Source organism: Lathyrus oleraceus, chromosome 5, assembly GCF_024323335.1.
Source record: "Lathyrus oleraceus cultivar Zhongwan6 chromosome 5, CAAS_Psat_ZW6_1.0, whole genome shotgun sequence".
NCBI classification, from domain to species: Eukaryota; Viridiplantae; Streptophyta; class Magnoliopsida; order Fabales; family Fabaceae; genus Lathyrus; species Lathyrus oleraceus.
The window spans coordinates 630,070,427-630,085,889 of NC_066583.1; the positions used below are offsets into that span (position 1 = coordinate 630,070,427).

General features: G+C 31.4%; 1 long non-coding RNA gene across 43 annotated transcripts in view; it reads left to right on the forward strand.

The window, feature by feature from the left end:
- LOC127087353 (uncharacterized) overlaps positions 1-12,259 on the forward strand; it is a 31,497-nt gene extending 19,238 nt beyond the window's left edge. For 6 of the 43 annotated variants that reach the window (XR_007789871.1, XR_007789888.1, XR_007789880.1 and 3 more), the window contains exons 4-11: positions 8,505-8,650; positions 9,151-9,211; positions 9,330-9,382; positions 9,782-9,842; positions 9,928-10,030; positions 10,169-10,558; positions 11,144-11,356; positions 11,558-11,968. This is a non-coding gene — a long non-coding RNA (uncharacterized LOC127087353). The other 37 variants (XR_007789886.1, XR_007789883.1, XR_007789890.1 and 34 more) reach the window with 26 other exon arrangements.
- Positions 12,260-15,463: the final 3,204 nt, after the last annotated feature.

Sequence of the window (15,463 nt, forward strand, 5' to 3'; positions counted from 1 at the left end):
GATGGTGCACAATTGAAACCACCTCATTAATTCACACATAAATATATATATCAAAATCATGATAGGAGTACCTATCAGCTAATAACTACAATTATAATTGTTGACTACTAAGGAAGGAATATTCGGTCAGTACATAATCACTAATATGATTAAATTAAAGATGAAATTAATAACAAAATTTATATATGAATCAAACAAATAAATATTAATTATTATTATTTATTTATTTTTACACAGATTCTACCATTAGTTCACAAAAGTATCCTATGTAGCATGAATATATGGGAAAAAAGCTTTTACCTTACTAGCCGTCTCTACTAATATTGACTTTTAATCTCCTACGATTGATTAACGCACCGAGTGCTTGGTATTTCTTTAATGTGTAGAAATTTTGTGGTGTCTTTTATGAAATTGTAATGGTATAGGTTGATTTTTTTTTGTGAAAGAGAACAATTGAATTAATAGATTTTTAGAAAGCTGGAAGTTGAGGGAAAAGAGAGACATAAGTGACACCGGTTAAAACAAACAAAGGAGAAATTTGTGGAAGTGGAAGACCGGAATTTTGGATAAGAATAAACTGAATTTTATTAATTTGATCTATCCACTCCAACCTAGTTTACTACCCTCCATTATTTTTAGGAACTACCTCACTTAGTCAAAATTGAATTCTCAATTTTGAATTAAATATCTCCACTTTGTGTGTTTTACATAACTCACTTACTTCCTGTATTTTCCAACCAAGACTAGCATGATGCATCCATATTACTTCCATACCCACATTCATCCATTTATATTAATAAATTAAAATTAAAAAAATAACAACAACACATACCATTAAGTGTTAAATTCATTTACTATATTTATTTAAATTTGGTTTAAAAGGAAAACAACAACACATATTATCATTAAGTATTAAATTAATTTAATATATATTTAAACTTAGTTTTATAAAATGATAATCACACACTATATTTTATATTTTATATTATTTAATATATTCATAATTAATTTATTTAAGTTTTCTTTAGATTACTTATTTATTTATTTAAGCTTTATTTAATTAATATAACGATCACACAAAATTTTATATTTAAAATTATATAAATATCATTTTAATGGGTTTTTTTCCTTAATATTTAACTATTATAGTCACGCTAATTTAGCTACTTCTAATAATTAATAAAAAAATGAGTTCTACGCAATCCATTAAAATTAAGGACGTTACATGTGGCGCCTTTAATCTTTTTACTCTGAACTCACGAAAAAGAAACAATCATCTCTTATACAATAGATCAGACTCTACTTATTTCTAAATCATTACCCATTTTATTCGTTTTTGAACCTTAAACTTAATATCTCTCGAACCCTAGAAATACGATTTACCCCTTGAACAACATGAAATAAGATTTGGAATTTGGTACATAAAACAGGGAGCATCACGCAACAGATTTACATGGTGGACAAAAGGTTCTTCGTACATCCTGCATTCGATTTGTCCGGGATTTGGCTAGGTTAGCTCAAACTTCAACCGAGGGAGCTCTGAACTGTCTTTTGTATTTTCGAGTTGCGATAGGGTTTGCAGAAGAATTTTTCAGGGTAACGATGCCTCTCCTTCACGATTGGGATGCGTTCCTCTTTATAGATCCAGACGTGTGGTCCCTTTGGCAGAATCTATAAGTTGTTAAAGAAGATTTTTCTCAGATCTTACGTATCTTTCGAGTCCGTTAGGAATGAAGTCATTTCTTTTTGTCTGTAGTGGATGAGGCTTCGGATCCTCTCAATTCCAGTGGTCCCCACTTTGGTATATTATCATCTGAATTCAATTTTCTTATGCGCGTATTTTTGATAAACTTGTCTATGTGCTTTGGTTTTCATTTTTTTATTGTTCAGATCTAATTTCCCACGCATAGCCAGTATTATTCCTGTGCGTGAATCATTCATGCTATAATTCTAACCACACATTTTGATTTCTACAGGTTGTAATTGTGAACTCATGTTGCCTTATTGCGTCTTTTACCGCGAACTGTGGGTTCGTTCTGTTTTGTGGAAAAAACTAGTTACTGCTGTGAATTCTAATTTTAACTTATGTACGTCCTTAACCTCTTTTGTTTTAAAATAACGCACCATCAGGCTCCAGCTATGTTGGCGAGTATGAATACTGGAATAATGACTACGCTTTCTGGACTTTATATGTTGTAACTTGAGTAACACAAATTGCTATTGCTGCTTTGTATTTGGGAGTTGCTGCATTTCACAAGTTGCCTTTGGAATTCTTATTTTTGACTCTTTTTGACATGTTCTTGGAATGCAGGTTTTGATTGGGTGCGCACGACAAACGCGTCTTCGCTGACCTAAGGTTCGTTTTGCTTGCGATTTTGATATAAGAGAGAAGATTGTTTCTAGAAGCTTGAATTGTAAGTAATCCAGATTTTCAACAATTAATAAGCCATTCTGCTTTTCAGTTGCATAACCCCGCCTGATATGATTTCTCCCAATCAACATATATTGGTAAGGTAAGGAGATAGTCTGTATTCAATGCAGATGTCAACATTAGATCTCGAGTTGATAGTTCTTCGAATTGTGCCTCAGAAAGAAGTTGCATGAAAGAACATTGGAAACGAGTAGCAATGGTAACTCTGGAGGCCCTGTGATAATCATTGTTGGGAGTAGGGTCGAGAGAACGCAAAAGAGTCCCAAGGTTGAAAGCATAATCAGAAAGCATAGAGTTTTGTGGTTGAAGCTACTGCATGTCCGCCTGATAGACATTCTCGTTCCCATTATTGGCATAGTCTGAAGTGTGTTCGTTAATTGCTTAGGACTTAGAAAACGACTAAGGAAATATGCAATAGATGTATGGATTTTGAACAGAATGTTGTTAATGTACATGGAATTTCGAAACAAGTACTTTGTATATTGTAATGTTGGTTTGTAAATGCAAATGTGATTTTTGAGTATGTAAACATGTTTTAACAATTGGCCTGCACTCAACGATTTCAACACTAATCATAATGAAACAAGGATGGATTAGGAAGGGATGAAAAGTGGGATTGGGGTTCTTGGATTGTAGTACGATATAAGTTGAATTTGGTCAAAGTTGACCAAAAAGTCAACCATTGACCAAAGTCAACCATTGACCAAAGTCAACCTTTGGTCTTAACTCATTTCTTTTTATGTGTGGATATTTGTAAACAGATGGCGTTGGTATCCTGAACGAAACAAGTTATGCATGGAACTTTCTATAATTGAACTTGATTTTAAATGAATTGATGAATTTAATCCTTTTGCGAGTATTGTGTGAATCTGAATTTTGAAATGGTGCAGGTTTAATATGAACTAAATGATAAGTGGATATCTTAATGGTCTTGGTGAATGGATGTACCTTTCAAATTAGGCATCTTTAAGATTTGAAGTGTGTTGATGTTCAAATGAGTCATCAACATAATTCAAAGGATGCAAACATAACTCGAACAATCTTGAGGAGAAGATTTTGGTGAGGGCTAGGTGGCATAGCGAACTAGGAAATACTTGGACATTTATGGGTCAAGAACTAACGGTAGTAACGATGACATGGGACATGATTAGGATTCATGGACAATTTGATCGAGCGGGGATCCCTTTACTGGAGTCTACACATCATAACCTCTGGTCGTGATTGCTTGCCAAAAATTTTGATGTGTCCGAACGAAATTGGGGTATGATAAAAGGTTGCACACAAAGAATTGAAGAAGAAAGATTATAAAGCTCTCTTTAAAGTTCATCAATGTATTAATTTCGATAATTTTGAAAAGGTCAGTGATGTTGAATCAACGAAATAAGCGTGGGAAATTCTTGAAAAATCTTTTGGAGGAGCTGAGAAGGTGAAAGATGTGTGGTTACAAACTCACAAAAGAACGTATGAATTGCTTCAGATGGAAAACAATGAAAGCATAACTGAGTTTTTCACTAGGGTTACAAAATTGGTGAATCAAATCAAGGTATGTGGATATGTTTTGACATGAAGATCAGTTGTTGCAAGGATCTTGAGGTCACTGGCTCCAAAGTTGACCACGTGGTAGTAAACATAGAAGAGTCAAAAGATTTGTCAAAATTGACAAATGAGGAGCTTCAAGGAACGATTGAATCTCATGAACAAAGAATGACTGAAAGATCTATAGGGAATTCGAAGAGTGATGTGACTTTGCAGGCATAATCAATAAGAGAAAAGAAAGGCAAAAGGAAGTGGCTCGACAAAAAAGGTAGACGAGGCTACAACAATTCGACTAGTCTAAATCAGCAAGAAGAAGGGTTTCACTAGGTATGTGAAATGATAACTGAATTATCATTTTTTATTTGGTCTTCTTATACTTCCATCGTCAGCCACATTTCTCCACTTCTCAAATGAGCATGATATGGACTTTTGATCAATTTAGAATACATGTAACAATTAAATCCAGGTGATGGTTGTTCTGAACCAATTATTTTGTTTATTCCTTTTATAAGAATGTGCTTTCACAACTTCACTACTCTTTCTTATTATTGGTTGATGTAACTTTTCTGGTTACCAGTCAACTTCGATGTTAAGAGGGAAACCCAACCTACAACAATTACACAACTATTGATTCTGATCATGATATAGGTCACTTCTATGGTACAAAAACCAATTTTCTATTTTATCAGAGAGAATGAACTGCTTGAAGTTTTCAGTGCTCATCATAAGTCTAGAGGGGTACTACTACATGGATTATTTTCTTATTAGTGCATTTGTGCTCGCCCCACTCACTAATTAACCTTAAATATTGGTTTTCCAGGTCTTTCAACCATTGTTTATCTTGTTTCCCTTCAAGATCTTACGAACTCTCCATTTAGAGGTGTTGATGAGATCAACCAAGGTTTGTTATTGTTTAAAGTAATTTTTTTTCTGAATTAACTGCATTCAGCACTCAAAAGATCTTCTTTGACTCTATTTTTTTGACCTAATAAATGAAAGGAAGATGTTTGAACAATTAGTGAGAGCGTAAAGTAAGCCAAATACACCACAGTGAGTACCAACTAATATGCTCAGTTCCCCCATAACGTGAGAGTGACCATTAATCTTATGTAGGTGTTTCTTACTTACCCCAAAGTTGTTACCATATATGCAATATAGATGAGGCATGCCATATATTGAATGTAATGAATGGTCCTTGTATTGAGCCACCTTCAACGGGTAATCTATCATACCGACAAAACCTATATTTATCCTCTCTTTAACTGTTGATATTTTTCACATTACATTTTCTCTTTTGATAATGATTAGTCTGGACTACTGGTGATCCATGGAGTATTATCACCGGACATGTTATCATGTGTCAAACGCCATGGTGTTGCAATGGGGATTCATAGCATTTGTTTAGCATTTTGTATAGTTTTTTTGAAGAAAAAAAACAAAGTTTGCATTTGAGGGAACTTGTTTTTTTTCCCATCATTAATTATATTGGATATACCTAAAAATATAAACATACTTTTTTTTTGTTACTGTAATGGTGATGATTAATAAATATTCCTTGTATTGCTTTTACAACTCTAAGATTTTAATGCATGTTATTTAATTTCGTATTTACTCAATCATGGTAAAATATAAAACAAATCAATATAAGCACTTTAAGCTTTATTAAAAGTAAAAATAAATATAAAATGAAACAAACAAGTAAATAAGAATTTTTTTGGATTACTAAAATTTTTGAGTTATTTTATATTGAATGAATCTTTTTATACTGGTTTTCATACAAATTAATAACCACTATTATTTGCCTATCACAAAAATAAAATGCATTAGAGGGATTTAGCAAATTCTTCAAATTAGTTTTCTCTTTTTATAATACTTCTAGTGCATTTATATATTTATGTAATGCAAATGATCATTTTATATCAATTCCCTCCCCTCTTTTAAATTTTCTCTCAAACAATGTGAAAAACTCATCTCCCTTTTCCTATTCTATACAAAGCCTCGTGATGTTAGCTAGATGATTATCACATTGGTAAGATTTTATCATGTTATTGATTTATTTTATTTTTATGGCATATGAGATTAAATCAAAGAAAGTTACTATGACATCATTGATTGCCAAGGCTTCAACACTCGCGTTGGCTAAACACCCTATTATAAACTCTAGTTGTACAATAGCAGCTAACTATTTTAAAATTATAAAATAAAAATATAATTATTTATTGGGATAAAGATGGAATGATTGAAAAAAAGGGAATGAATTTCATGATTTGTCCTCATTTTCTCTCTCTTTAGTCCACATTAATTTCTTCTATTTTTGTTTGATTTTTGTTGGGTTTTAAAAATCACTACATGTTATATATAGGTGTGATTTCAAGTATAACAACATGTTATATCACATGTGGTGTATTATATCATAGGTGTGATTTCAAGTATCACTGCATATTATACGACATGTGATGTATTTTTTCTTCTATATTAAGGTTGAGAAAGTAGAAAATCAAATGGTAATAGATTGAATGTTTCTCTATTTTATATATATTTTTCCTATATTAGTGTTGGATTTCAAACATCAGTACATGTTATATCACGTTTAAAATGGTTATTTATATTAAAAAATAAAAAGTTAAAAATGTTATGTTTTTAGACCCTAAGATCAAAATCAAAGGGAGAGAGAGATATTTGAAAAATATAAATATTTATTGGGAAGCGTGAATGAAGATGGAATGATCGAAAAAAAGAATTGAATTTTGATGATTTGTCTCGACATTCCTTCTTCAAGACATTTATTTTGTTTAATTTCAGAAAATATTATATGACATTTATTTTGTTTGTTTTCAAAAAACATCGCATGTTCTATCCGGTTAGTAAACCAAATGCCATGTTTCTCTATTTGATATAGGTAGAATTTTGAGATATTATATAAAGATGTGAAAGTATATTCTATAATCGCACTCCATTCTTCTTTCTAAATTCACTATGAAATCTCAAACAATATCTTTTGTATTTTTATTTATTTTCATTGTAGTAAGACATTCTTCCCGTATAAGAATGACAAATGTTGGTCAAGTAGTTGAGAAGGTAGATTTTGGTGAGACTTTTGATCCAGTTGCTGAGATGATAGATTTTGGTGAAGTTGTTGGTCTTTCCTCCTGCTCTTCCAACTCCAACTCCTCTTTCCTTTGAATGAATTAGTAAATATATGATTTGAATTTTTATAATATATTAAATAAAAATAATCCATATCCATTTTATAAAATTATTATTTTAACATAAAATTATAAAATTATTATTTTCACTATAAAATTATTATCAATTGAAACTTAATTTTAATCACATTTTTTAAAAGTTTTTCGTTTCCTTTCATTTTCACTCATCCCCACTCTCGTTCCCGTTCGTTCTGATTCGCCTCCAACGTTCCATTCTCGACCTATCTTCGCTGTTCCATTCTCGATTCGCCTCCGTCATCACGTTCTCGATTCGCCTCCTTGGTTCCATTTCGATCCTCCTCCGTCGCTCCCGTTCTCAATCATCCATCATCGTTCTCGGTCCTCCATCGCCGTTCTTGGTCCTAAAGAACCATTGAATAGCAAGTTAGGGTTTATTGTTTATGTATGTTATGTTTCTTATTTCTCATTTGAATTTGACTTCTAAACGCTGAGCTAGGGTTTAGAGCTTTTGTATGTTTTGAATACTATTTTTCTTTTGAATTTACCTTCAGTAATAGTGAGTTAGGATTTATTGTTCTTGTGATCCTTGGGTTAATGTGTTAGTATGCTGGAAATTGAGATATTTGTGGCATTGGGCACATATAAACTTTTTATTCATTGAGTTGAGCTTTGAGAGTTTTAGCATAGTAGATATTAGTTTACAAAGCTAATATGAGGATAGACTTTTAGCATGTTTGGTTTTGCGGTGGAAAGCTCGTAGAGGTGCGTATGTCCAGAAGCTAAGAATTCTAGCTTCTTAAAATCATGTGGAAATCACATTGGAACACGCATTGAAGGGTTGTCATGGTTTTTTGATTATGATGGTGTGTATTTTGTTTAACATTTGTATGCTTTGTAAATTCCTGAGAATTTGTAGGGAGTTGTTTTTGATAACTTTTTTATATATTGTTGACAGGTGAAGTATAGTATTAATCATGTGCTTAGCAGTTTTCTGCGCATGTATCAGGTTTGAATACTTAAACACAAACATCAAATGCTTGTTCTTCACTCGTATGCTTCTGGAGTTCTGATTGGGTAGTTTTTACTTGAGCAGCTCGCCGAAGGTGGTACAGCTGTAGGAACTGGATTGAATACTGTTCTTGGCGTCTATCATCACATGCAGAAAAACATTGGCTTGTAATGTGCTCATATTCTCCTTTTGCAGGCTGCCCGTGATGCTTTTGTTGAAACTAGTAGAGTCCTCAACACAATTGCAGCTTCTTTAATGAAGATTGCTAATGATACTTTGTTAGTGTTTATAAAGACTGATGGAATTCAAATGCAATTAAGTCTAATGCAACTCTTAATTTGTGCTGTCTATTTTTTCGCAGTTATATGAAGGCATTGAGAGACGGTTGGGAGAGCCAATTTCAGTGGGTGTGGACGATCAACAGACTTTGATGCTGCAGCCAGTGCAGAAAAATCTCTTGAGACATGCTCACTTGTGGAGCATATATTACATTTGGAACCAACCGAGGTGCCCAATTACACACATGATATGTTCTAATTGAATTGGAGAATGAAAAAATATTGTCCTAGCTTATCTTTTATAATAAGTAGTATTAAGACTATAACTTTAATTAGTGGTAGGGTGTTTGTCAATCCATTTAGATACTCAAATGGAGGAGACTGTCTTTTTGTTTGTGGTGTCACTAAAGTGAAATAATGGTAGTGTCCTTTTCCATTACATCTTTCAAGAATTTGATTCTTTTTTTAGCAATACTTTCTTGTGTTTAAAAATGTTTAGACTTTGTCTTGTTATGTTAGAGATACGTGAATTTTCCGATTTTATCATGATTATAGATGGTTACTTTGTAAATGGATATGCTGCTTAGCACATTATCCATAGTGCTTTTACTTCACTTTGTATTGAAAGTTCTCATGTATCTAAAGCCAAAGAATATAAGAAATGGGCTTTAAGATTAATATTTTATGCATTTTAAATAGCCTGATATATAATTTTTCTTTGCTTTTCAGGGGGAAGATATTAGTGTATGTGTTTGTTTAGCAAGTTTGATGTCATTATTTGATGAAAAAGGTACATATCTATGTAGTTTTGATCTCTGGATTAGTAGTCTTAGGTGGGTTAATAATGTTCTAGGTGTAGTAAAACCAAGCTGAAATAGTCATTGGTTGTGGTGGTGATGCCATTTCAGGAGACAAAGCAGGATCCACCACCTACATTGCGTTGAAAAATTGTCATTTGAAGGTGACAAAATTTAGCTTTCTTTGAAGTTAACTACTTAGTTTCTTATTCTCTCTAAACCCTGAAATGATCCCTGTTGCCATGTGATTTAAGTTGGAAAGCAAGCATGAAGCTGCCTCGGCTAATGTTGATGTTGCACATTACTATAAAAAATTAATATAAATGCCATGTTTGTGAGTGTGCGGTTATTTATAGCCACAATGCATTTGTTAGAGTGGCATCACTTGTATTATGATTAAGAAAGTAGAAATTTCAATGCTAATTTTCATCTACTCTCTTTTAATGCAAAGGCTATATCTTGCTTAGACAATGCAGTAAATATTTCTGTGAAATTGGAAGAATTTCTATGGCTGCTAAATATATGTTGAAGTATTGAGTTCAAGGACATCTACTTAATGGCAGGATTTGCGAATTTTGTAAAGGAGATGTTGTTGCTATTACCAATGCATTAGAACGATATCAGGTTGAATATCTTTCAAGAAGTTGCGTCTACAGACGAGAAATATCTTTAATTACTAAATCTTTTAGATGTCTATTTGTTTTTGCAGGAATTGGATCCAACTTTTGGCAGATGTTGCTGCTGCAATTGATGAAGAAGACGTTGGAAAGTTCAATGAAGTTGTGAAGGAGTTTGATGGCATGATTCCTTTTGTAAGCTCTCAATTATGAAAAGACACTACTGTTTTTAAACATATAACTTGTTGTTCCAATCATTCCTCTATTATATTACTGAACAGCTCTATTATAATTTATTCATCTGCATTATTCTCTTGCATGAATATTATGCAGGATTCTTGGAAAACAAAACTTAATCTGAGGGAGCTTGAGGAGGATGATCTGACTTGAATTGTATCTTAGTTTTGTGATGGTTGCGCTTCAGGTTTGATTGTCTAAATGGGAACTCTAAAAGCATTCGGGTTTGTTCATGTAGATGCCTACTACAATTGAGGAGTTGGAAGCAGCAATCTTATTTGTCAATCGTAACATATTGGAACAATATGAGGATTGTCAAAGAGAAGTACTCTTCATTGTTGTAATTTATTGTTGTAATTTTTGTTTGGTTATTTCAGATGCCATCTATATTTACCGTGACTTTACAGATAGAAGATCTTGCAAAAAAAACTCGATGCAAACAAGAAGGAATCTAGAAAGTGTCTAGCTGAATTGGATGATATTAAGGTCTGATAAGTATTTCTTTACATAATTGGAATATTATGATGTAGAGAATGCTTCCAGTAGCTCATATTTGGACTACCATGTCATCTTTTTCCATATGCACTCTCACTAATATTTCAGATTAGGTTAGAAAGTTCCCTTCATATCTAAGTTTGAGCAATTTTTTTGTGTGAATGGCTTAATGTTATTGGATAGTATAGATTTCATCCGAACAAATTGTTTAACAATGTTTTTTTTTTTTGCATTTATGTCTGAATGCAAAATTCTAAATTTGAAAAGTTCCAAATAATTACTTTTAATTAAATGTGTTTGGAATGGTAAAAAGAGAAAGGCAAAGAATAAACAGATATTTATTTTCATTTTTAGTTGTTTGACAGAACACGTGTATGCTTCATATATAACTTTTATGTAGTTGAAGTACTAACATTAAGGAGAGATTCTATCATATTTCTTAATAAAATTGTTCTTTCTTTGAAATACAATTTTTTTTCCAGGTTCCTAACATTATGTGATTTGTAGTGTATGTATGCATACTCTTTTTTTTGTTGGGTTTCTAGAAAAGCTGAAATCTTTAAGTTGTTTTTGCAGGGAAAATGGCTTCGAACACTCAGATAAATGAAACTTTTAGTCGAAATTTTCAACAGATAGGTGTTGCCGGAGGGGTTTCACTAGGTATGTGAAATGATAACTGAATTATCATTTTTTATTTGGTCTTCTTATGCTTCCATCGTCAGCCACGTTTCTCCACTTCTCAGATGAGCATGATATGGACTTTTGATCAATTTGGAATTTATATAACAGGTGACGGTTGTTCTGAACCAGTTATTTTGTTTATTCCTTTTATAAGAATGTGCTTTCATAGCGTCACTACTCTTTCTTATTATTGGTTGATGTAACTTCTGGTTACCAGTCTGGAGGGGTACTACTACATGGATTATTTTCTTATTAGTGCATTTGTGCTCGCCCCACTCACTAATTAACCTTAAATATTGGTTTTTCCAGGACATTCAACCATTGTTTATCTTCTTTCCCTTCAAGATCTTACGAACTCTCCATTTAGAGTTGTTCATGAGATCCGTACATTTTTTTCTGAATTAACTGCATTCAGCACTCAAAAGATCTTCTTTGACTCTTTTTTTTACCCAATAAATGAAAGGAAGATTTTTGAGCAATTAGTGAGAGCGTCAAGCAAGCCAAATACACCACAGGGAGTACCAACTAATGTGCTCAGTTCCCCCATAACGTGAGAGTGACCATTAATCATATGTAGGTGTTTCTTTCTTAGCTCAAAGTTGTTACCAGATCTGCAATATAGCTGAGGCATGCCATATATTGAATGTAATGAATGGTCCTTGTAATCAGCAACCTTCAAAGGATAATCTATAATACCAACAAAAACTACATTTATCCTCTCTTTTAACTGTTGATATTTTTCACATTACATTTTCTCTTTTGATAATGATTAGTCTGGACTACTGGTGATCCGTGGAGTATTATCACCGGACATGTTGGAGAGATGATGTGTCAAGCACCATGGAGTTGCAATGGGGATTCATAGCATTTGTTTAGCATTTTGTATAGTTTTTTGGTAGGAAAAAAACAAAGTTTGCATTGGAGGGAACTTGTTTTTTCCCTATATCCTAACAATGTAAACATACATTTTTTTTTTTTTACTGTAATGATGAGGATTAATAAGTATTCCTTGTATTTCTTGTACAACGGTAAGGTTTTAATGCATCTTATTTAATTTCGTATTTACTTAATCATAGTAAAATATAAAACAAACCAATATAAGCACTTTAAGCTGAATTAAAAATAAAAATAAAAATCAAATGCAACAAACAAGTAATTAATAATTTTTTTGGGTTACTGAAACTTTTGAGTTATTTTATATTGAATGAATTTTTTTATACTGGTTTTCATACAAATTAATAACCACTATTATTTGCCTATCATAAAAATAAAATGCATTAGAGGGACTTAGCAAATTCTTCAAATTATTTTTTTTTTTATAATATTTCCAATGCATTTATATATTTATGTAATGCAAATGATCATTTTATATCAATTCCCTCCTCTCTTTTAAATTTTCTCTCAAACAATGTGAAATACTCACCTCGCTTTTCCTGTTCTATACAAAGCCTCGTGATGTTAGCTAGACGATTATCAAAAAAAGTTACTGTGACATAATTGCTTGCCAAGGCTTCAACACTCGTGCTGGCTAAACACCCTATTATAAACTTTAGTTGTACAATAGCAGCTAATTATTTTAAAATTATAAAATAAAAATATAATTATTTGTTGGGATAAAGATGGAAGGATTGGAAAAAAGGGATTGAATTTCATGATTTGTATTAATTTTCTCTCTCTTTAGTCCACTTTAATTTCTTCTATTTTTGTTTGACTTTTGTTGGGTTTTAAGAATCACTACATGTTATATATAAGTGTGATTTCAAGTATAACTGTATGTTATATCACATGTGGTGTATTATATCATAGGTGTGATTTCAAGTATCACTACATGTTATATCACATGTGATGTATTTTTTCTTCTACATTAAGGTTGGGTGAGTAGAAAATCAAATGGTAATAGATTGAATATTTCTCTATTATATATATATATATATATATATATATATATATATATATATATATATATATATATATATATATATATATATATATATATATATATATATTTTCTATATTAGTGTTGGATTTCAAACATCAGTACATGTTATAACACGTTTAAAATGATTATTTATATTAAAAAAATAAAAAGTTAAAGATGTTATGTTTTTAAACCCTAAGATCAAAATCAAAGGAAGAGAGATACATTATATGAATTGAGATTCGGTGCAGTCAAATATATAATATATTAAATAAAAATAATCCATATCCATTTTAGTATTTCTCAAATATAAGATATGATTATGGTGTTGTGTCAAAAAATAAAGCAAGGGACATTGGTTAAGAAATTTTATGAAAAATTTGGTCGAAAGCTATGCACTTGAAACTTCATGCCTCTATAACCCATCAGAATGGAACTGTAATGTTCTAAGCTTTTTATAAATATCTGACAATGGAACTGTAATGTTTTAAATTAATTGTTTCTATTTATTTTCTTGCAGCCTTAATGCAATATATGATTATGATGTGAGCTTTAGATACATAATTATTCCTAGTTTCATCCTGTCTTTTACGAGTTAAGGTTTATTAAAAGTTTGATGTTAATTATTTTGTTTCTAAGTCTATGATGTGGTTGATAATGTCAAAGTGTAAGTAACTAAGTTTTATATACAATTATAATTAAATTTGTTTCTTTGGTTCTTATACTGGATTTGTCACATCATGAGAGACAATCATGTTGGAGAAGAAATATTTGTATTAGTTTATAGGAAACGAAATGATTGTGTCTGTTTCTCCTCACTTGCTAGACCAGTTTTAAATCCTCACCACTAACATTCGTCTCCAATTTTCACTTGGAAATCTTTCCTTTCCAATTCAATAGTATATCAAGTTTGTTACCTTTCTTTTATTAGTGTTTTGTTGATCTGGAAAATAGTGTATTCAAGTGAGTTTGTTCCCTTTCATGTTGATCATCTTAAGCTTCTTTAAACAAAAAATAATTTTTGTTGCAGCTTTTATCCTCTTCAATCATATGTATAGTACGGGTGAAATAAGTGACAAGAAAAGCTGCTACCAAAAGCCTATAAATCAATCTCCAATAGCATATTACATTTAATAAATATCAAATTTTGGTGTGTTTTTTTTCTCTACAACGCCATAGATGCAAAATTCAAATTTTCTAGTCCCTAAATCTACTTCCTTAGCATCTTTCAGAGTTACAAATTTTCATAATTTGAAGATGAAAATATAGAAATTTTTATTGAGATAATCACATAAAGTTGCCGATGTTATTATTAGAGTAAATTGCAAATGCTACTATTTTGGTAGTTCATGATGTAGTATTATGAAGTTGTTATTGATATGTAGAATTATGTCATGAACCAAGATGTTAGACATGATTTGAAGCTGGATTTTGGAATTTTGTAAACCAAAATTCTGCATGTAATTATGCTTAGTTAAATTTTGCATTTAGACATGATTTGAAGAAGGATTTTGGAACTTTGTAAACCAAAATTCTGCACGTGATTATGCTTAGTTAAATTCTGCATTTAGACACAATTTTAAGCAAGATTTTGGAACTTTGGAAATCAAAATTCTGCATGTGATTATGCTTAGTTAAATTCTGCATTTAGACATGATTTTAAGCAGAATTTTGGAACTTTGAAAGTATAATTTGAAGCAGGATTTCGTAACCAAAATGAACAACAACTTAAGATTTATATTAGTAGAGATCATAAATTGATCCTCTTACTTGAACTTGAAAAACCAAACTATCAATACATTATATCCTAAAAGTACATTATGGTCTAAAACTATTTTGTTTCTTCATCTTCTTTATGCTTCACAAGTGTATTATTTGAATAAAATTTGTCTTCTTTATGCTTCAAAAATTGTCTGAAATTATTTTGCTTGTTATACTTCACAAGTGTCTGCATAATAAGTGCGCCAAAATTTCTCCTTCATGCTTTGCCTGCATAATCCAAACATATCACACTCCAATCTTCACATGCAATGTCTGCATAATACAAACCAAACATATCATAGTCCAATTTTGACATGATACAGGGGGAGAGTTTTATGTTTCATAAACATAATTAAGGTTGTGTGATTTGTTTTTTAGAGAAGCCCTAGTTTACAGTTGAATTCAACTTTTGACCAAACAAGAACCGTTGAATTCAACCCATAAATTTGAAATTCAACAAATTTCCAAACCTTACCTGATGTTTGAAAACAATTAAGACCGTAACATCGACAACGACGTAAAGAAGAAGATATCCA